The following is a 23,221-nucleotide window of genomic DNA, read 5'->3' on the forward strand; positions in this document are numbered from 1 at the left end:
CACATGATTATTGATTGAAAAGCAGACTGTCAGTTTCCATCTCAGATCCAATGAATCAAAAGCTCTGTGACTGGAATATGGGAACCTGCATTTTACCAAGTATATCAAGAGGTTCTTACGCCACCAAAACTTTAAAATAACTACAGTAAAAACAAGTTCTCCATCAGGACCCTCCCAGTTTCAAAGAGAATCTTGACATGTAATTTGTACTGGAATAAAGCCTGGCCATCACCAAAACTGTGTAAATCTTAACAATGACAAAATTCTTTTTTTTCTTTATGTTAACAATAACTGTTAACTGCAACAGCCAATGTAGCAACACAGCTATGGTTCATTAAGCATATTTAATATGCCAAGTGCTTAACATGCATTATATTTAATCCCCAAATAACTTGTGAAGTAGGACTTGTGGTCCCATTTTATAAGAGAGATGACGGATGCTCAGAGATGTTAAAGGACTTGTGGTTAGCACGTGGCAGCTTTGTGATAGATGTCTGGCCTTCTGTGGGCCAAAAGTCCATGGTGTTCCAGTACATGGTACTGTCTTTCTGAGTGGGAAAGTAAATGAAGAATGTGGATAAATTGTCCCTATAAATTTACTTGCTTTTTTCAGAATCCAGATGTATTGGCCTTCTTATCACTAAACTTGGTGTTTAGAGCAAAAATCCTCTCAAGGACCCAAGTAATGGAGAGGATCCCTTGCTTAGTAGAAGGTACTCCAGGAGTTGCAATGTTTTCTTATGTCTGAAGCTAACTAAGTCCTGCCTCTCTAAACCCAGCCTCACTAGAAAGCAATTTGTTCCTGTCTTTTTTGTTGTTGTCGCCAATAAATCTGGCTAAATGCAAATGCAAGGGACAAACCAAGAGATCCATGAAATAATTTTGAATGGAGGTATGAGCTATAAAGCTACAGGAGGCAGCTAAGAAGTAAGACATCAAAGGAAGTTGTTTGTTTGTTTGTTTTGTATTGCACCAGTTTATCTTTTACCGAATGAGAAATACAGAGTAGTGAATGAGCTAATTTTTAATCTTTCCTTTTCACGTATGTGGAAAACAAGGAAAGAAAAAAGAGACTATTTACAGCTTAGTCTTCTTTTCATTTTAGTTTTCATTTCTATTCTTCATTGTGTGCCAAGAGGGGAGACAGAAATATGGAAATTAAACACAAATGAAAGGAGTCAAACTCTTGGGGTCTACCTTCATTCCTGCTTAGTAGATTAACGTTAGTAAGAGTTGTTCAACCTGTCTGTTCTTGTGCCTTATAATACGTCTCACAAAACTTGTTAGACATTAGCAGAGTTACAATAAATAGCAAGATTTAAAATATGAGTGCCTAGGATTAAAGTAAATACCTGGTTATGCTATTTAATACAAATTCAGATTATATCACTGTCCTAAGTAAAATTTTCTTTGAATTTTTAATTAAAGAAAGCTTGTGAATGTTGTTTTCTCCACTGAGTTTTCAATTTGGAATTTTCTTCTGCAACAATACTGATAATCAGTGATGTGCTAGTTGGTATTTAACAACTAGCTCCTTATGGGCAGAAAAAAAACAAAAAAAAATTATCTGTTACATTTGCTGATTTCCATGCTGTAGAAACTCCCACGTGTCCAATTTTTGTTGAGAGAATAAAAATAGTAACACATGTAAAATAGTTAGACCAATGCCTGGTACAAAGTAAACTTTGTAGAAATATTATCTATTTTTAGCAAAAGTGTAAGAACACCAAATATTCATCAATAGAAGAACTGATAAACAAATTAAATATGTTCCAGTGTTTCCTATTGAGAAAGTTAAAAGCAGTTAAAGAAAGTATACTAAATCTATGGAAAATTACATGAACTCTTTTAACATTTAAAAAATGTCAATTCATTAGTTTTCATAGTTTCTGATGGGAAGTCAGTTGTTGTTATTATACCATTGTATTTATGCTGTTTATTTTTAAATTTGGTTATTTTTCAGAATTTTATTTTATTTTTGGCATTTGATGGCTTGATTATGATGTTCTAGGTTGGATTGTCTACTAATTTATTTTCGTTAGGATCTGTTAAGCTTCTTTTATATGTTGATCAATGTCCTTTACCAGTTTTGGAAAACTTCAGTCATTATTTCCTTAAATATTTCTTCCATTTCATTCTAATCTTCTCACAATTCAGTTAATTATGTATTTGGCCATTTGAAATAAATCTCTATTATTTGCTTTTTATTTCGTTAACTTCCCCATCAGTAAATCATGTATTAGAGTACTTGAAGCAATTCTGTCATGTTATTTTCTTCTTCTTCACTAATTTTCCTATCAGTCTTTAGTTTGGATAGTTAATAATAAACTTTTTTGATCTCATCAATTATTTTTTATTTTTTGCTTCTGTCTATTGTGGACTTCGAACAAATCCTTAACATCAGATGTTGCATTTTTCATTTCTAGAATTTGTATGCACTGATTACTTTTTTAATTAATAGACTTTACTTTAGATATAAGTTTTAGATTTACAGAAAAATTAAACAAAGCAAGTTTAGTTTTTATATGATTTATTAATTCCCTTCTCAGTTTTCCTATTAATAATATTTTGCGTAGTTGCAGTAATCTGTTAACAATTAATGATCCAATATTAACACATTACTAACATGAGTCCAGTAGTTTACATTAGGGTTCACTCTTGATATTATACAATCTATGGGTTTGACAAATGTAAAATGACATATATCCACAATTACAGTAACATTCACAGTAGTGTTCACTGACCTAAAATCCTCTGTGTTTTACCTGTTCGTTCCTTCCTTCCTTCCTCAGAAACCCTGGTAACCACTAATTTTTTTTATTATCTCTCCAGTTTTGCCTTTTCCAAAATTTCTTATAGCTGGAATTATGTAGTATGTAGCATTTCAAATTGGCTTCTGATATGGTTTGGCTTCATGTCCCCACCCAAATCTCAGACTGAATTGTAATCCCCATAATCCTCATGTATAAAGGGTGGAGGTAGTTGAATCATGGAGGTGGTTTCTCTAATGCTTTTCTTGTGACAGTGAGTTCTCACAAGATCTAGTGGTTTTATATGGGGCTCTTCCCCCTTTGCTCAGCGTTCTTCCTGTCACCTTGTGAAGAAGGTGCCTTGCTTTACCTTCTGCCATTATTGTAAGTTTCCGAAGGCCTCCCCAGCCATGCTGAACTGTGAGTCAATTAAAACTCTTTCCTTTGTACATTACCCAGTTTCGGGCAGTTCTTTTTAGCAGTATGAAAATGGACTAATACAGCTTTCTTCACTTAGCAATATGCATTTAAGATTTCTCCATGTCTTTTTGTGAATTGATAGCTCATTTCATTTACTGTTGGAAAAAATTCCATTGTCTAGATGTCCCATGGTTTATTTATCTGTTTAACTACTACATTGAAGACCATCTTAATTGCTTCCAAGATTCAGTAATTATGAATAAAGTTGCTATAAACATCCATGTACAAGTTTTATGGCTGTAGGTTTTTAACTCATTTGGATAAACATCAAGGAGCATGATGGCTGGATCCTATGGTAAGAGAGTATCTAGTTTTGATTATGCCAGATGGCCTTCCAAAGTAGCTATACCATTTTGCATTCCAACCAACAATGATTGAGCATTGCTGTTATTCTACATCCTCACCACTATTTGATGTTGTCAATGTTTTGGATTTTGGCCATAGTAACAGGTAGGGAATGATGGCTTTTTTTGGTGACGTGTCTGCTTAGGTTTTATGCCCATTTTTCAGTTATGTTGTTTGCTTTCTTATTGTTGAGTTTTAAGAGTTTGTATATGTTGAATAGCAATCCTTTATCTCATATATATTATGCAAATATTTTCTTGCAGTGTGTGCTTTGTCTTTTTACTTTCTTAGTAGTGTCTTTTGCCCAGCAGAAGTTTTTACTTTCAATGAACTACAACTTACCAATTTCTTTTGTCATAAATTGTGCTTTTAGTGTTGTACCTAAGGTGTCATCACTAAACCTAAGGTTACGTAGATTTTCTTCTATGTTACCTTTTAGAAGTTCTATGATTTTGTATTTTATATTTAGGTCTATGATCCATTTTTAATTAATTTTTGTGAAAGTATAAAGTCTGTGTCTAGATTATTTTTTTCCACGTTCCTACCCAGTTCTTCCAGCATCATTTGTTGAAAATATTGTCTATTCTTCATTGAGTTGCCTTTGCTCTTTTGTCGAAGGTCAGTTGAGTACATTTATGTAGGTGCATTTATAGGCTATTTTGATTTATTCATCAATACCTCACTTCCTTAGGTATTGTAATTTTATTGTCTGTCTTGAAGTTGGATAGTGTCGGTCATCTGACTTTGTTTATCTCCTTTACAATTGTGTTGGCTATTCTGGGTCTTTTACCATTCCATGTAAGCATTAAAACCAGGTTGTCCATATCCACAGGGAAACTTGCTGAAATTTTTATTGGAATTGCATTGAATCTATAGATCAGTTTGGTAATAGTCAATATTTTAACAATATCAAGCCTTCCTATTCAGATTCATGAACTAGCTCTCTGCTTAGACCTTCTTTGATTTAGTTCATCAGAATTGTGTAGTTTCCCTTGTATATTCATATATGATATATAGTATACATATACTGTCTCATATATATTATATATGTATTTGATCGGTGCAAAAATAATTGTGGTTCTTGCCATTAAAAGTAATGGTAAAAACTGCAATTATTTTTGCTCCAACATAAAATAACACATATTTTTATATATGAATTTTATATCTTCTCTGCTAAATTTCTTCATAATTTTATTCATTTTTGCCCATTTTTCTATAATTTTGAACAAATTTAAATATTTTTAATACATTGTTTTAACATTTTAATATCAGAATCTCTGTGGCTCTGCTTATATTATATATTTTTTCCTTTGCCTACCTATGTGTCATATTTTCAGACTTTTTGTTGTATTCTGATAATTAGATTTAAAGAGAAGTCATAATAGAGACTAAAGTTAATATTATTTTTCCCCAAATGGGGCATACCCATTCCACTGTCAGGAAACTAAGAGAGAGGTTGGTTCCTTTTTTTCCCTTTAGTTATAGAGCTGAGTTTGAGCTGTGTGTAACTTGAATTAGTTTCAATTCACATTTAGTTTTTAAAATCTTCATTTTGAGATCTGCCTTATTTTCATTTAGGCCTCTTCGTCTCTAAGGTTTTGGAGATACAAATACCACATGAGTAGGAGAGATCTCATTCTGCTTTTAGCAGCCCTTGCCACCTCCACCTACCACCTTTCCTGCAATGGTATACAGTAGAACAGAATAGGCAAGTTTTGAGAATTAAATGTATATTTGTGGAACTTCTAGATTTCAGTCTCTCTTGTCATCTAAAAAAAAAAAAAAAAAAAAAAAAAAAAAAAACCATTACAACTCTTACACTTTCTCATTACCTTAGCCAAGTCCTGGGAAATATAATCCATAATGACAGTGTTTTAAGTACTTATATATATTAACTTATTTATTATTTCCAACACTGTGGGTAATGTACTATTACAATTTCCATTTGGAAATGGGAAAACTAAAACAAAAAAGTGTTTAAAAGAAAAATTGCCCAAAGGCACACAGCTAGTAAGTTGCTCACACAAATTAATGCTCTGTATTCAGTGTGTCAAGTTCACTTTCAGAAGGACTACCCAGGAAAGTTATTTCATCTGCCTTGGGGATTGAAATTATTAACAAATGATATCTAGTAAATATCTTAAGATCTCCGCTCTTTCAGAACCTATGTATGGCTGCTTGTTTTCCAAACAATTTTTGAATAAGAGAGTCTACGTCAGCCCCAGCCTGTGCCTTTTCAGGTAGTACCATGTATCATATCGCCATTCCTTGGCGTCAGTAAAATTGATGGTCTTACATTCTCTCTACCAACCATCCTCTCCTCTTGATATTTGTCTGATTTCCTAGCTTCATCTGATTTTGAGCCCTCCTGTCTTAGCCCTGTGCTTGGACAAAAAGAAAGACTTGGCTTTCCTTTGACCTGTACCTATCTCACTAAGCCTTATTTCTTGCTGCTCCTGGTCAGTGGAATGCCCTTTTCCTGGTCATGGGATCTTTTGTCTTTTCCAGGCTTTTTTGATGATAAGGACTGTGGATGACAACAGGGATATAGCAATAATAGACATATTATTTATTAAGCATTTGGATGTAAATCAAATGAGGATAAATATTGAATGAAGACTATATTTGGTTATTAAATATAATAAATACAATATAATATTTTAGGTTCCTATACAAACTATTCAACTATAAATGAAGCTGAGGTCAGGTTAAAAAATACAGAACAAGTAAATTAAATAATGTTGATTTTCAATAGTATTTTATGTCATAGGCTTTGAGTAAGACTCAGGTCAATTTCTAATTGAGGTTGAAATAATTCAAAGTGACACCTCATACCAAGCAAAGACTTACCTGGTTCACATCAGTGGATCCTCTATCAATATCCATATTTATAAATGTAAAAGGCCATTATTGGCATTTAGATAACCAATATTCACATTTGGAGCTCTCATTTTCATGAAAAAGCTTAGAAAAAGAATAGAAAATGTCACACTACTGGTTCCTTTTTGTGAGTACAAGAAGGTGTCTCTAATACCTGGCATCTGTATTAGTATGTATTCTTTAAGATGAAAAATAAGAACGTGATTGTTTTCTCACCTCAGCTGAGAACAAAGGCCCACAGCAAGGTATATTAATTTTTAAGCCAGTGATCATTTTTGTGCTTAAATTATCCAAATACCATGGGCCACTATTTTAGTTGTGGATAAAATATATTCAGAAATGAGGTAACCATCTCAGCTGATGACAACTGCAGCCCACCCTCATCCTGGAATTCAGTGAAGTCTTATCATGCTGTCTTTTCTTTTGAAGTTCCATGAAGAGTCACATTAAGGGGGTGAATGCTTCCATTTTAGGTTCCATTTAGACCACCCTATTAACTTTCTGTTAAAAGCTTTTTCTACTTTTTTTTTAAATGCATTTGAACATTTTCTTGTAATATCCCTGGCTAGAAGAAAATTTCCTTTAGGAAACTTTGACTGAAACATAGACACCGTTTTTAAGTTAGAAGCCTTTGAAGAGAAGTATAGGTTTTCTAACTCTGTAAAAAAATATTCAATTCTATCTTTCATTTCACATAGTCCTACTCAAATAGAGTTTGATATAAAACTCTAAATCTGCCTTTATTTTATTGATCCCACTTGAGAAGTCGTGGGTAAAACTTTTGTTGAAATTTAACATATTACTTTTTAAAATTCAAATTCCTGAACACTGCAACTATGGGATGATGCTGTTCACTGGTTTATCATATACTTTGTAGGAATAAATATAGAATTGTTATCCTGGATCAACTTTTTAGTTTTCCTCTGGGAAACATTTGTAGAGAAATCTTTTGGCATCTTATAGAGGCCTAATAATGGCTTAAATTATGATTAACCAGAACAGGTACTAAAGGGAAAGTCTGAGGTTACCCCCATTACAAACTTCTGCTCCCAAATACCAAATGTACTATTTTGTGTTATTATAGCTTAAGTTCTTGAGAACCTGACAGGGAGTTTTGCAATGATTTGTAAATGGAAAGGCCACTGGAAAGTATTCAATATTAAGAACTAAGAGCACATTAAGAAGAATCTTGCAAGATTGAATTAGTCCTTTTTAAAGATGGAGTAGCATAACTGAGATAATGTTCATTTATGTCTTGATGATAAAAGATCATCAGTCAAAAAAGGTAGTAAAGAGTGCTCTTGAAGAGGGAGTAGTTTCCAAATGACTCCCAAGAACTGTCTTCATGGGAAAAGGGCAATATTTGGATAAGTTGAACTGGTTGGTTGGAGAATTGCAGGCATGAATTTGGAAGTGAGGTAAAGAAACATATAAGCCAGTTAAGAAACTTTAGTTTCATTAGTGGTCCTTTAAGAAGTGATAAAAGTGTTTACGGAGGAAAACGATAACATATGTGAATTTTGGAAAGTAAATTCCACCCAGGAAACATCAGGGAAAATAGACCAAAAAAAGAAATCCTGGGAGAATGAGAAATTCTTTAAAAATCTGTAATTTGGAGGAGAGATAATGGAGAAGTTAGATTGACAACTGAGAGGAATGAACAAAGTTCATGTACTTTCGAAATGAGGAATATGCTATGAACAATTATTTGAAGATTATATTTGCATAGAAAGAGAAATTGAAGCAAATTTCTCATTATATTTTTTGAGAAATATTAAAAATACTCTAGAATATTGTGCTTAACTTTTACATAAAATTGATGCATTCTTCGAGTTGTTAGAAATTAACACTTTATTTTTTACTCTGGTTATCTGGAAACTTGTTAGATATGTTTCCTGAATTTAAATCTTTGTATGTCTGCTAAACTAGACTTGCTAGAAAAGATGACATTCGTTGTACCTAACACATGTAAGATAAAGGATAGGCTTTCGGAAATTGTAATTGAACAAATTGACCAGAAAATAATAATAATAACAATAATCATGGTAATACTAATAAAGGCAATATTTTTATTATTCAAAACAAAATTGACATGTATTATCTCCTGTGATTCTCTGTGACCTAGATAATTTTATAATTAAGAAAACTTCAAAATAGTTAAATAACTTCCCCAAGATCACAGAGTCTGAATCTTCAAATGAAAACCACATTTTTCTGCTTTTCAATATACCGACTATCTCAAAAACAAATGTTGAGCTGATGCTGGGGCTTCAGTGATCTTTCCAGGATATTCCAGTATCAGCTGGGTAGAGACAGTCTAGCACTATTTAGGGAAATTCTCATTTAATATCTTTACACAACATTTTTTGTTAATGGCCTGTGTTTTATGCTTCTCCTCCAGAAAACCCCTTTTCTATCCTTTTGTAGTTATAACATCAACAGTCAATTGTCCTTTTTTTCTTTTTCGCTAATCTAACTTAGGTGAACTTATTTATTATTAGTGAATTTTGCAAAGGTATTTCCACTGTCCCTACGGATTCCCAAATAATATGGTCCTAAACCTACAACCAAATACTGACATTTCTTTGTTAGAAATTATAATATCAAGGAATACTGTAAAAATGATACTATTGTTAAAAACAGCACTAACAAAAACTGCATTTATTTGCAAGCACATTGAGATGTGTAACATTGGTCATTGATAATATTTTCACCTAAAATCATTATAAGCAGTAAACTACTAAAGAACACTACCATGAAACTTCAAAGAGGAAGAGATTAAGAATTAATTGGTTAATTGGAAGGTGAAATTAAGTTATTTAAAAGAAGTAAGTTTATCAAGTGGTTTAAAAGGTAAGGGCTTTCATTGAAGGCAACCAGGTGATTGTGAAAAAGGTACATTAAACATGATATTGTTTGGAAATTGTGGGAGTTGATTATAGCTAATTATAGCTGAAGTAGATAGTAAAAATTGAGACAAGATGGAAGTTGAGATCCCTTTGTCCAATATGGTAGACACTGGCACTATGTCATTGTTTAAACAAAATAAAATTACAAATTCAGTTGCATGTTGACACTAGCTGCATTTCCAGTGCTCAGTATTTATGTTTGGCTAGTGTCTACTACAATGGATACCACAGAAATGAAGTACTTCTTGAAGTAATTCTTTCATTTCAGGAGCTTCTTTGAAAGATCACCACAGACATACAAGGGCCAAGTAATAGTTTTATAGGCTCATATATAGCAAAATGAAGAGCAACTAAATGAAAAGTAAAATGAGAAATGTGAATTTTTGAACCACATCATCAGTCCTGTATTCAGCATATTATTTAATCTTTTTCATATTTATCCTGATTTATTTAAAACTGCTAAGCATGTTTCTATAGCAGCATAAATGCACTAGAGTTTTCAATTTTAACATAGATATAGATGTATTAGGTTGGTGCAAAATTAATTGTGTTTTTTGCAAAAACTGCAATTACTTTTATGCCAACCTAACAGAATAATAGAACACACACACAGATACACACGCACGGACGACAACCCATAGAGAACATAGTCTTTTGCCAAAACACTTTATTATAAACACAAAGGCACAAGTTTCTAGTGGTGCAAAATTAGTTGCTTAATATTACACAATTAGTACGACATTCAAATTAAGCCCTTGCTTTGTTTTTCACAATTAGGAACTTGTCCCACAAGACCATACAATATCCCTGGATCTGGATTTTGAAATTTAAAGATTATAGTAAATGTATTGGGATTTATTCTGTCCTTATTTTCAGGATATTGTGGGCTCCAAAAGTGGTAATATAGTAGAACCTCAACATCTATTCACTTCAAATAATTAGACTGTATGAATCCTGACAATTCTGGTGTTTGGTTCCACAATGGGGATCATAATGCAGAATTTTATTGACAGGCATATTATGGAGCCTTTGCTGTGAGCTCTGGGTAAGTTTTATTTTCTCTCCTATGAAAGAGGCACAAGAGAAACATGACAAATTTTCTTCTACTAGGTATGCCTGGATGGACCTGGTAGTCGTATACCCTGAGAATGCAGCCAATGCAATAGCACGGCAGAAGAGCAGACCTAGACCCCTTCCTTCCATATCTGCAGCCGCCTTCCTAGTCATTTCTTATTTAGTTATATAGTAAAGATCACTTTTGTGGTTTATAAACAAGAATTATAATTAATTTTTACATAAATGAGGTAAGATGAAATACAGTAATTTTTTGTTTATTTTTTTCCTGGAGTGGCATACATTTTATATACATTTTTAGCACACATAACAGATAACCCAAAGGAACAGAAACATTCTAGTTTGAAAACTCAGTATGTGCAAAAGTATAAAGTCGGAGAGACTGACATTTTTAAAGAATAGTCAAGGTCTATTCATTTTCAGGAAGGAATAATTATGAGAGCTTTAGTAGGTGGCGATAGGCAGGCAAATGTCAAATTAAAAACATGTGAAATATTTTGCTTGGCATACCAAAATCATATAAATTTCATCCCAGAAATAAAACCTTGTACTCTATCAGAGGTCCCCAAAGATGGTTCTAATAATCCTATTTGAAAAACACTCATGGATTTTTTTTTTTTTTTTGCTAGAGTAAGTTTAAAGGTTAAATCCCTTATTTAATAATAAACTTTCAGTCACAATACATTGTTTATTATCTGTACATATTATTTTAAACATTGATATTAGAATTTTCTACTACAATGTTAAGGAATAGTGGTAGTGGTTTGGAAGATAAATGTGAGAGGGACTGAAGCAGCTTGTGCAAAGACCATTTTGCCAAAAGTGTGTCTATGCAATTCTCAAAGAAGCGTAGACATTCAACACTCCTACACCTTCACAGATAATGGTAAAATAAATGTCTAGATGGACTCATTATTTTTGATAGAGAAGACATGATTAAGTTAGTTAACTCAGTCCTCTAATTCACACCTTTCTTCTTTTGAAAGGACACCACCAAAATCATGAGCAAACATATCACTAAAGTGTAGGTATTGAGACATGAGTATAAATAAATCTAATTAATTTTTAAAAATCATTACTGCATGCATGTGGATACAGTTCTAAATTTTAAAAACATTTTCACAGTATAACAAAAACTCTAGTGTTAATAAGCACTTTAAACAGAAAATGTTCCTGGCTCTTGCATTCATGCTGTTACTTAGTTGTTACTAATAGTAACCAGGGAATGGATCTTGAAACATGCTTTCAGCCTTACTGTGCTAATAGTTCATTCTTTTTTGTGAACAATAGGGTTGAATTTTTCAGACAGTATATTTAAGGCTTAATAGATGTAGTCTTTGACTACAAAGTCAAGGATTTCTTAGGAAGGCTCTGACTTATTAACTTAAGTTCTACCTGTTTACACTTGTGATGTGTTCAACATCATGTCAGATGCTATGAAGGAATATAAAAGTAGAAAGAAAGTGGGTTAGATAGTGCCCCCTTCACATCAAAGTCATGTCCATTCCATCAGGAATCTCCATGCACCCTTATTTGGAAATAAAATCTTTGCAGATACAATTAGTTAAGTTAAAATGAGGTCATACTTGATTAAGGTACGCCCTGAATTCAAAAATGTGTGTATCTATAAGAGAACTGGGAGAAAGATTTAGACACAGAGGGTACACATATGTACCCAAGGGAGATTGTCATGTGACACAGAGGCAGAGATTGGAGTGAGTCAGCTATAAACCAAAAAATGCCAAGGTTTGCTGGCAACTAGAAGCTAGAAGAGAGGCATGGAAAAAGTTTCCCCTCAGAACTTCCTGAAGGAACCAAACCTGCTGACCCCTTGAACCAAACCTGCTGACCCCTTGGACTTCCAGGCACCCAAACTGTATCAGAATAAGATTTCTGTGGTTGTAAGCCACCCGGTTTATGGTAATTTCGTCACAGGAGCTCTATGGAAGGAAACAAGGAAAAGAGGAAACACAAAGGAAACAAGGATTTGTGGAATCCATGCTATGGGGCCGATTCTGTGCTAGACTTTCAATTGTTAATTGAATCCTTCCAGGGATTTCTGTCCCTGTCACAGAGCAACCCAGAAACCCAGAGATAAAAAACAAACTCACTAAAGCTCAAAGTGGTTAATAACTTCACTCTCTGAGCAAATAATCATCAGAAGTCGAGCTCCTGTTTCTTCTGTTAAGTTCATCACCCTAAACTCCCTGGGCATGGATTTATTCTTCTTACAATGATGTGCTGCTGATTTGGGGGTTTTCAGAAAAGAGGAGCTCAAGGAGTACTGGGGTATGAAAGGATATCTTCTGTGAGGGAATGGAGCTAAAGCTGGCTTTTGAAATCTCAATAGCATTTGCACAGACATAGAGGTCCAAGCATGCTTTTCAAGGGGAGAGAGACTGGGATCCTAACTCAGTTTTATAATTTAAGCAGTTAAATGCCGACACACATGCTGAATTGTACATTTTCTATGTAAGACTCCTGCATCTATTGTGTCTCAATAGTATACACTCTGCCAGAATTCACGCATATAACACCTCTCCAATGCTTACAGACACCCTACAGTACAGGTATGCTCATCCTCATAATGTGAATAAGAAAATGAGTTTCTGAAAGGTTAAATGCTTTCTTCAAGGTCACATGATTAGAAATTGATGACAGGGAATTCAATAAACAATGTTTCTGACTCCAAGCTCTAAATACTCAAACTATATATAATGGTAGAATAATTCTCCCTCTTCCCTTGCACTCTCTCTTTACCCATTTCTTTCTTTAAATTTATGTAGTATTTTTATAGAATAGAAGCAGCACTTGGTGGGATACAACTTACACAAGACACAAATCTCAATGAGAATGCAACATACTCATATCTTTCTGAACATAATGCATGTTAAGGCCTAAATGTCGTATGTAGTTGGTAGGGGAACAAGGCATATTAATTATGACTAGGAGAGCACAGTGACTTAGCAGGAGACTTGCTCATCAACTCTGAGCCATGCAAAGTCAATGATAATTGCTCATTTTTTGTCTGTCCTGCTAAGCTAGGGGAGGGTATCTGAAGGAATCGGCTATGTCATCACTATCATTACACACCTGCCTTCTGGCTCTATGCCTGGCATGAAGCATGTGATCAGTAAATGTCTTCCTGAATGAGTGGATACTTGAATAAATTATTATATGAGATGATGGCTAATCTATGTTTCTTTGGTCATCATTGATGGTTGTTACTCAAGCAGTTTAAAACATATATAAGATATCTGGTCTAAGACTCATATGTAAAGTGAAGTGCTTATCACTAACTTTCACTAAAAATAATGAAATTATGTTTAATATTTATATATTTTGTAAAAATATACTTTTCTTAAAAATAAATAACATGCTCTACTTTTTTCTACCTTAAAGTAATTCTTCTAAATATCAGGCTTCTTTTGCTATACTCTCTTCTCTGACAGTGCATTAGTAGTCTAGACATAACACACAGTTAACAGAGCAAGATCTGGGATACATGTGTAAAAGGAAAAAACGAAAACCAATTTAAGAACCCATACAACCTCTCTGATAAATCCTTAATTCTTGTTTTAATGATTAATTAATACAAACCAGAATATAATGATAAATCTTTAATTCTTGTTTTAATGATTAATTTATATAAACCAGAATATAAACACATTTTGAAAATTTTCTGATAATTTAAGCAAGACCTCATCAGGGTAATTGTATTCACATCATCTATTTAGGAATCAGTCTTTCCAAACAGTATTATATTAAGATAATGAGACAATATGCATATGCAAATTGCTGAAATCAAAAGTCATGTTAATGAAAACATTAAACAGAAAATATTAGATAGAATGATAATTTGATGTATGAAATACCTTCAAGCATATGGAAAAATCATGCAAATAGCTTAACCATTACAACCTGATGTGCTTTTTATCTACTAGAAAATTGCAAGGGGAGATGGACCACAGTGGCAGTGACTTTATTTTACATTACGAGAACTGTAAAGGAGTATTATTTTTGCAATTTCAATATGGATAAGTCCCAAGCTTTTTCTTCTGCCAGTTTCAACCTTGATGAAAGTCACTTGTGCCCTGATCCCACATGAAAAACTGCCAAGATTCCTGCGGTAGAATCAGACAGATCCATAAGTCAGTTTCCCCTTCTCTCTCCTGCCTCTCCCATGCAACGTTCTGCATTATTTCTCTGGGTCTTTTTTGTTATATACTGATTCTCAGGAAGCATTTGTTTGTATTTCTCTGCTATTTAGTTGAACAGCAATATGGTCCCCTTGTGTTCGTTTGGCCTTGTGGGATGACCTTTAATAAGGTGTGGATTTCCCCTGGAGCACCAGAAGTTGTTTCCCAGGAGTATAGCAATGTCCAGTCTCCCCTCTTCTATCCAGATGCATTGCATATGCCTACAGAAAATTCAGTTTCCAGTTAAGAGCTATTTTTCTAGAATACAGGGAAGATATGTCAGAAAAATGTCCTCCCAATAGATGAAAAGAAAAGAAAGATTTTTTTTTTTTTTTGTCCAAGCTATTTTGCTCCAGACATTGTTCAAGGACATCCACAAAACTCTGAGAAGTAGGTATTATTATCTCTGTTTCTCAGATGAACTAGTAGTAGTTAAATGGTAGGTGTAGAATTTAAACTTAAATGTATCTGCCCCCAAAACTCTTTCCACCATACCCATTGACCCAGAAATATACTTATCATCAGCATAAAGCAAGCAGCACAATTTAAAGTGTCTTTGTATAAGCTGCTTGGAACCATAGAATGAAAGTATAGTACTGATGGGAAGCTTAACAACCATTTAATCCAATCACCCCACTGAAAGAGAAAAGCTGTGGCTTTAAGAGATGCAGTGTTTGACCCAAGATCAGATATTATAACTATGACCCAACCCTTCTAATTCTAGTACCTAGGACCCAACCTTTCTCATTCCAGTACCTATAACCCAACCCTTCTAATTCCAGTACCTATGACCCAACCCTTCTAATTCCAGTACCTATGACCCAACCCTTCTAATTCCAGTACCTATGACCCAACCCTTCTAATTCCAGTACCTATGACCCAACCCTTCTAATTCCAGTACCTATGACCCAACCCTTCTAATTCCAGTACCTATGACCCAACCCTTCTAATTCCAGTACTCATTCATAACAATATTCTACCTCTCATTTAACAATTTGGCTTGCTTTAATACAGTTTGTTTTTTCCTTTTTATATTTTCATCTTTATCCTCTATTGATTGACTGTCCTAACTGACGAAACAGAAGAATTTGCATTCACCAACTTTCCTCTCTCTCATTGTGAACAAGTTTAATGAATTTCCTAGAAAAGGTCACTTGAGATCCACCATGAATGAGAATGGATTGGAACAAATTGCAAAACTATTTGGAGTTTAATTCACAGATTATTGAAAGATTTTCTTTTCTCTCTACTTTCAAACTTTTTTGAACGAAACTGATGTTAAAATGTAATTAATGCCCTTACCAACTTGCCAGTCAGCAGAATTCTGTGCTTCTGCTCAAACTGAGAAAAATAAACAGATGAAAAGCAAGCAAAAAAGTACAATAAAGCAAAACTGCATCATAGCTACTTCACTCAGAGACAACCTCAATGTTTTTCCGGAGTCAGTGCTGCCTGAGGATGTATAACATTTGTCCTTGATAGCCAATTTTCTGCCATCTTGAGAACAGTTAGCAATCCATCCATCACTATGCTTGGGGTACATAATACAAAGAACAGCACCTTGTAAAGGTCTTAAAAAATTACTCCCAAAAGATAAGAGAGACCAAATGCTTGCTGTTTTTTAATAGAATTTGAATGAAAGATATTCAAAAGAAACAAACAAAAATATTCAATACCTCTTACTGTCAATTGTCAAACTCTCTCTCGCTTTTTTTTTGGACACATCTTTTGAAAATGGCTTTTGTTTTGACATTTTGCCTGCATGCATTTATCTCTCATGCTGGGGTCCCATTTTGGGAAACTAAGAACAGGGAAAGCCCACTCCATAGACAGAAGTGCTGCAAACACTTTGCACACATATTAGTCCCCGATTAAAAAACAAACCCTAAATCAGGAGTTTTTGTAGTTTGTTACCACACCAAGTGGTTGAAATGTCAGTAGATACTAAGAAGTTACTGCTGCTGGCTCCACAAGTTTCTACAGAATATTCATTTTTCAAATCAGTTGGGATATGGAGAGACAGGTAGACATTGAGGGTAAAAGAGACAGGAGGCATGGTAAGGAGGAGGTAATATCAGGAAGAAACCTGTCTGATTCATTATTAAGTGAGAAATGCTAAATTTTATTAAGCATTTGCTTAGGTCAATTTCCTTAGAAGGAAAGTCTGAGATAAGGATTCCTGTACAAATGATATACTTGGGGATAAATGGGTGAGAAAAGAAGGATAAGACAGGGATAGGAGCCAAGCGATGATGTGGTCTTAGCTGGAAATCAGCTTCAGCCTGATCTTGCAAGATGTTCTAGAGCTGCACTGTCCAATATATTAAGTAGTCACTGGCCACAGGTGGCACTTAAGGACTTGAAACATGATTAGCCTGAATTGAAATGTGCCCCAAGTGTAAAATACATATCAGATCAAAGATGCAGCGCAGAAATGTAAAATATCTCATGAATAGTGTTTTTTTACTGATTACATATTGAAGTAATATATTGGGTTAACTAAAATATATTATTAAAACATTTCACCCACCCACTTCTTTTTTTACTTTTTAAATATGACTACTAGAAAAAATTCAATTACATACGTGGTTTGCATTGTATTTCTACTGAGCTACACTGCTTTGGAATGACCATCTGAATTTACTTTAATCAGGAAAATAATACATAGTTAGGTAATGTCCCTCTCTCCTTCCCTCCCTCCCTCCCTCCCTCCTTTCCTTCTTTCCTCCCTTCCTTCTTTCTTCCTTCCTTGTTTCTATCCTTCCTTTCCTCCATCCTTCCTTCTTTCCTCCCCCTCCCTCTTTCCTCATTTTTTCCTTTCTTCCTTTTTTCTTCTTTCTCCTTAAAAATTCTAACCATTAGAATGTTTAACACTGACCAAGGCAGGACTGCTTCTAGATCTTCTACTGAGGTTGCACAGAGGCCTGTGATCTCATCATCCAAACACCCAGGCAGACATGTCCACAACTCTATTATCCTAAGCACAGCTACAGAATGCTCATGACAGCTTGGTGGTGGGAAGAGATACTGGCAGAAGCTTTTCAAAATAAGTAGCTTATTCAAGGTTCAAAAATGCATCATCAACTGGCTTCCAGGTACTGCCATCTTTTCATCTGTAGGCCCATGTTGTTGATGGCAGATGAAAGCTATTGTGACGGGAAACCAAAACAAAAGAACCCTACTTCGTTCCATTTCTGAAGTAGTGCTACTTGCAGGCACCTGGAGGACACTTAAAAATGTAGAAGCAGCTGCAAAGAGTTAAATTATGTACCAAAAAATTAATATTTAGGCCGGGCGCGGTGGCTCAAGCCTGTAATCCCAGCACTTTGGGAGGCCGAGACAGGCGGATCACGACGTCAGGAGTTCGAGACCATCCTGGCTAACACGGTGAAACCTCGTCTCTACTAAAAAATACAAAAAACTAGCCGGGCGAGGTGGTGGGCGCCTGTAGTCCCAGCTACTCGGGAGGCTGAGGCAGGAGAATGGCGTAAAAACCCGGGGGGTGGAGCTTGCAGTGAGCTGAGATCCGGCCACTGCACTCCAGCCTGGGCGACACAGCAAGACTCCGTCTCAAAAAAAAAAAAAAAAAAAAAAAAATTAATATTTAAGTTATAATTCATTACATAAATTGTACTGCAATTTATACTATTTCTACCCCAGATTTTTTTCTTTGGTAACTTGCTAAATTTTTTGGTGCATGCTCAGTTTCTAGAAACACTTGGTAACTAGACTGATTCCTTGCAGAAAGCCCTTTTCGTAACATAAGCTGACCTTCATAGTCATCATTATCATCATCATCACTGTGTCACCAATGATATTATTTTTGAACTTTTGCCCATGGCATATTGATCAGTATTAGGCGCAATAATGATTCGTAATGTGTTGGGCATTTGGGATGTTAAGGCAAAAATTATGGTGAATAAAATCAATAGTGTAGGCAGTGTGTTATCTCTTCTTTGACAATTTGTAGGTCAAAAGAATTTGAGTACAGGCAGCAATTCTAGAATATAACTCAACTGCATAGCATGTTACTAGGCAGGGGTCAATCTGATGTTATCTTTTTCTGTGCTTTCAGTTTTCTTGCATTTTTAAAAAGAAACTAAACAGCCAATCCAACAGAGTGGCATAAGGAATGCACAGCTTACCAAACTCCATTGTCAGTGATAGTAAATACAATAGTGGATAAAGTGGCAGAGCAGAGAGGAAAAGCAAACAGTGTCATGAATTTCTAGATATATTAAGCATCTGAAAAGTAATTAATATCTAGCAGGCTGACTAATATTTGATCTAGAAAGTATTAATAGGACCTTGATTTTAACATTTGGATCTAGCACTAATTTATCTAATCTTTTACAGTTAGATTATAATAATTTTTTTCTACAAAGAATGGAAGCTACATCATAGCCAAATAATAATATGCTATCTGTATATGCAAAACAGCTCAATTATTTGAGGCAATTAAACTAATATCTCTAGAGTGACTTGAAAGGAGGTTATCTTTGTAGGAAAGATTTCAATGAGAATTGGAAAAATACAGCATTTTTTGCTGTAATTCTGTGAAAAAAAATACAAATGGACCAAAGAAATTAGTCTTCAATGTTTAATGTTTATCATTACCAAAACCCAACTCTCTGATGACTTTCTTAATTATCTAGATGAAATTTTCTTGTTTTGCAAAAGTGATAATTTCAAAGGGAGGCTACTCTTGCTAGAGCTAGCTTTTTACTGCTGCCTATACAAAAGCAAGAATAAAAATGGAAATAAAAATATGCTGCACTAATATTGTTTTCTAGATGTTTGCTCTTTGAAGCTTTCTTGGTATTATTTGGTGGTAATTTCTTAAATTAGAACCTTTCCCTTGTCTCTCTGATTAAAGTAAACAATAGTGTTTCACATACTAAAGCTTTTATTTTAAAAAAATCTCAAAACATCTTATTAATAATCACATTACCCCTTGCAGAAATTCCTGGTTAAAAATGGTTCAGAAGTGGGAAAGACATATGTAAATGGCAAGCCTCAGGATCTGAAAAGCCCATGACTTAACCACAGTCCTGGATAGACTGTTACGAAATTCCGATTTTTGTACCCCAGCATGATATTCTACTCCACTGTGACAAAACTGCTCCCATGAAGTTTAATAAATCAATGACCAGACCTTAATAACTTAAGCTCATGGAGAGAATAATAATATAAACATTAGAGTAGGTCTAGCTTGGCCAATTTGTGGAAGAACTCAAAGTTACTTCTAATTAGTAAGACAAAAAGTCTTCTGATATGTTAAAGGATGTAGGACCTGACAGTTGGTTCAGTCCTTCAAGTTGTGTACTGACTCTCAAACATGTCACCATTCTTTGTGCTAGTTTCTTGGATACTGATCACATAGTCTAAGACAGAAGCACAACTAATACGCTCTTATTTTAAGTTATATTTGTTTCAGCTGTTCTATCTTAGAAGGCAGTGAGTTTTATTATTTCCAGTTAAATGATGTTATATCAGTGCATTAAAATGTCTAGTGTAAGAGGGAAGCAGTGATTTTACATATGATTTTGATAGATTACTTTTACTGTCCAGTGGATAAGGGTAATGAGCCAAGAGAGTAATGGTGAGTGCTTTTCAAGGCATATTTATGTCTTCCATTATTGTGAGATGCAAAGTGAGGGATCAATGCTTTGGGAAGCTCGGGAATGTACACCCATAATGATCTGCGGGTGTGGACAGAGTCCTCGTGTGGATGGTTACAAAACACATCAAATACACCAGTGATCGAAATGCTTCATTTATAGAGAATATCACAGCTATACTGAAATGATTTCCAGATATTTTTACTCACAGATCTAAAATTAGGATTCCGTAACTTATAGGCCATTATTAAAGCGAATTAAAACAACAAACACACACACAAAAATAAGAAGACAGTGGAGAACGTGACATCCACATTTCACTTGACGTTTAACCTTAGTGTGCATTTTGAGTGCTCTCTATAAATCCACTGCCATTCTTCTTGATCAGCTCCTCACCATATCAAACCTGTTTTTTACTTTATTGCCATACTTATCTTACTAAAAGACAAATCTAATTATTGCTCTGCCCTTGAAACTCTTACTTAGGTACCTGTTGCCTAAAGATAACACTTAAAAGCCAAATTGTTCTCACAATCTATTCCCAACTACCAATTTCATTGGTCAATACTATCATTTTTACATTTCTGTAAAAATCATAATACTTTTCAAAATGCCATTTGTTTTAGAAGGGCTATTCTTATTTTTTTCTGGCAGTTCCAGAAATGTATATTAATGCATTTCCTGGTTGGTCTCATGCTTCCCACTTTACACTATGAGCATAAATCCTTGCTTCTTCTCTACCTGCACATTCTGTACTTAAATTATTATTTCAATTTAAATTATTATTTCAATTATTATTCTTTGCTTTAATTTATTTATTTAGAAATTGGTAGCCCCTATTAACATTACCACATCTCTAGTGCCTGGACTCAGCATACTTTAGATGCTTTTAAATATGTGTCCATTTGAATTGACTATATTTAACTTCATTATCTTTTTCCCTCCTAAGTCGCAGATCAAAGAATATTCCCTTTTAAGCAGATATTAACAGGGGAAATACACACCATTGTTTCAGAAAGTAATTATGCAGATTGACTCTCCTACTAGGAAATTAGAAAATTCACTCAGCACCACAGCTGTGGGACTTAATTTATAGAATCAGCTATATTTTGAAAACTTTGAAAATCTGCCAAAAGAGAAAATTATAAGATTGATTCTGTAAATGATGGTGTTCAAAGTTAAACTACTTCTCTGATGGAATGGTTAGAGACGATTTTTTCCCCAGCCATATTTTTTATTTTCTTACTTTTGATCAATGGATAACTGCTGCTTCATCCTATAGCAAATAATTCTACCTGCATAAAATGTAAGCTTATAATCATTTGTGAAAGATAAAGGCAGTACTTTCGCTATTTAGATTAAGTAAATGAATCATGAACATAGTGTCCTTTACTTCAAATACTACACTCTCATCCCACACCCCCTGTTCTGTTGAGCATGTCACTAAAATAACAAACACGATGGCTGGCAGGGACAGTGGAGGAAACTCAATATTTTTTTAGACATACACTGCTGAAATGAGGCATTATCATATGAGCCAGCTTTCCAATTTAGAACACACTCATTCCTTAATTTGGTTTGATGTGAATGCACATACAGAAAAGTGCATAGCCTCAGTGTGCAGCTTGATTCATTTTACAAATGGAACACACCCATACAGCAACATATAGAAGCCCTTCATACCCCCTTCTAATCATGATCTTACTTCCACCCCAGGGAAGCCATTAGCCAAACTTTTAACATCATGGATGCTAATTTTTGTACTCTACGCAAATTGCATATTAAATAGTTACTTTTTTCATTCCGGCTTGTTTCCCTCAATACTATGTTTGTGGGTAGCTATATTTTGTTCATTCTTATTGCTACATAGTATTGCATTGTGTGACTATGCCACAATTTATTTATCCATTCAACTGTTAATAGGCCTTTGAGTAGTTTTGAGGTTGGCTTTATGAATACTGTTGCTATGAATATTCATGTGCACATCTTTTGGAGAACATATGTATGCATTTTTCCAAATGTTAAACCCATCTTATATTCCTGGAATAAACCACACTTTTCGTGATATATTATCCTATTTATATGTTGCTGGATTTGATTTTCTAGGATTGGGTTTAGGATTGTTGCATTTATGTGACTAAAAGAAATTAGTCTGTGATTTTCCTTTCCTTTAATGTTTTGTGAAGTTTTCTTATTGGGTTTTCCTGGGTCTTATAAAATATGTGTTGGAAAGTGTTATCTCTTTTTCTTTCTACTCTGAATGAGTTTGTTTAATAGTGGCATTATTCCCTTAAATATTTAGAAGTTCTCACTGACAAGGTTATATGGATCTGGAGTTTTCTTTCTGGGAATGATTAAGTTCTTTCACAGATATGAGATTATTAAGATTTTCAATTTCTTCTTCTGTCAATTTAGGCTATAGATTTTGCCCCAAACATGTCCATTTCATACAATTTTCTAAATTAATTGGCATTAGGTAGTTAATAATATTAATTTATTTGATGCTTGAATGATATTAGTGATGATTTATTTTGTATTCCTAATTCTGACAACTGTCTTTTCTTTCTTTTTTTATTGATCAGTTTGTAGATACTTATGAATTAAATTAATATTTGTATAGATTGTATATGTTTGAGATTTGAGTTCGTTTTTCTCTAATTTCTTGAGATGGATGTGTAAATATTGATTTTCAGCCTCCTTTCTAACAGATTTTTTTGAAAACACATTTAATTGATTTTTTTCTCTAAAAACATTTTTCTTTTGGCTTTTTATATATAAAATATTTTTCCACTGGATATAGAATTCTAAGTTATATTGTTTTAGCACTTTTCAAAAGGCCATGTCCTTATTTTCTAGCTTTTATTATTTTTATGTTTAGTTTCAGTCTTTCTGCTTCTTTGAAAGTGATTTGTCTTTTTTACTTGGCTGGTACTAAGATTTTCTCTTTGGATTCCTACCCTGTA

General features: G+C 34.1%; 1 long non-coding RNA gene across 1 annotated transcript in view; it reads left to right on the forward strand.

Annotated features, from left to right (window-relative positions):
* Positions 1–23,221, forward strand: part of LOC123571921 (uncharacterized) — a 508,559-nt gene that overhangs the window by 34,825 nt on the left and 450,513 nt on the right. The gene's annotated exons all lie outside the window — the stretch shown is intronic.

This window comes from Macaca fascicularis, chromosome 2 (assembly GCF_037993035.2).
Source record: "Macaca fascicularis isolate 582-1 chromosome 2, T2T-MFA8v1.1".
In the NCBI taxonomy this organism is placed as follows: domain Eukaryota; kingdom Metazoa; phylum Chordata; class Mammalia; order Primates; family Cercopithecidae; genus Macaca; species Macaca fascicularis.